Here is a 1,525-nt window from a genome sequence, read left to right as displayed (position 1 = left end):
GTATTTGTTCAACCTTCCTGACATTTAGATTTCGAAACGACACTTTTTTATTTGCATGTGCACATCAGTTCAGCGGTTCCCAGAGGATGTCATCCATATAATCTAATCAACATGGTTTTATTATTGTGGTGGCTGTCTGGTGGGAAACTGGAGTATGACTTCCCTTTTGGGATTTAATGGCATAATACTTATTAACTCACTGGAGACCAGGGTTATTAAACTAAACGTTACAAAAATGTGGTTGATACATGGTAATAGGAAAAGATATTCAAACTTTTAGGGCTGACAAAGTGAGGAATTAACTGTGGCTGTCTCCACCAAACCATTGAAATATTTTTGCCCAATACACAATGTTTGTATAGATTATGTATTTTGATATATGGATGCTCAAAGCAAGTTCTATTTGTGGAAGAGTATGTATTTTGAGGTGAGACCTTTTAATGTGACAAGTATAATGTTGTTATGTGTGTGCTGTGAAAAACTTGTTGACTTTCACTGTTGTTTTAGGCATATGATGCTGAATATTTTTGAAAGCATACTAGTAATTTCAAAGTTCATCTGTGTTTGTAGAAGTCATTCTGAATAATTCTGAATGTTTTGAAAGCAATAAGCATTATTACAAGTGGTACTCAGCTAACTAGACTACTGGCTTTAGGGTACTCATTTGGTTATTATCATTAGGCCATATTGATTTTATTATATGGATGACATATCAGGGAAGCCCAAAACTAATGTGAGTGTGTGATTAAAAAAAGTTTGACCAAAAAAAAGTTACCTTCATTATGTGATCTAAGTGTCAGGAAGGTCTAAAACATGCAGAATATGGTAGAGATCTGCTTAACAACAAACTTAATTTTTGACATTGGTATTAAGACAGCAATCTACAGCTAGCATATATTTTCTTCTTTTGCAGCTGCTTTGTATGATTTACACTATGGTTGAAAACATTTTTTGGGAAACAGATGGAAATTGATGTCAACCCTATAATCAAGTCAACATGGCCTTACCAAGCAATGACAGTCTTGTTATACTTATTATGTAGGATAAATAAAGCAATAGTTCACTGAGATGTCATGTTATTTTCTTTGGAAAAATGGATTACCTGACAGTGTTTTAAGCATCTTTCATATTGAAATTATGTGTTGACTATCCCCTCTCACATTATAAAGAAGTTGATGTTTTGTACATTGTATTCACATCAGATCATTCAGCATAATATGACGTCTGTGTAAGGTGAACACCACTGGGGCTCAAATGGGCCCATCCCTGCAGGGTGCCAGTAGCGGACTGCTATAAGTGCCAGTTAATCAGGCTGGTATTATATCACCTCGGCTCCAGTGTTGGTGTTGGATGTAAAAACGGACCAGAAGTCCTAAATCAGATGTATCAGTACTTAACACAACCTTATCATGGTGATCAGCGGAAACTGGTTGATGTAATCTTATGTCCATATAAAATGTTGGTCACTTTTGAACTGTAGACTTTTAGATTTGTGTAGAGCATGTGCAGGAGCAATTGATGTCAT

This window comes from Branchiostoma floridae, chromosome 2 (assembly GCF_000003815.2).
Source record: "Branchiostoma floridae strain S238N-H82 chromosome 2, Bfl_VNyyK, whole genome shotgun sequence".
NCBI classification, from domain to species: domain Eukaryota; kingdom Metazoa; phylum Chordata; class Leptocardii; order Amphioxiformes; family Branchiostomatidae; genus Branchiostoma; species Branchiostoma floridae.
This window is presented reverse-complemented; position numbering follows the sequence as displayed.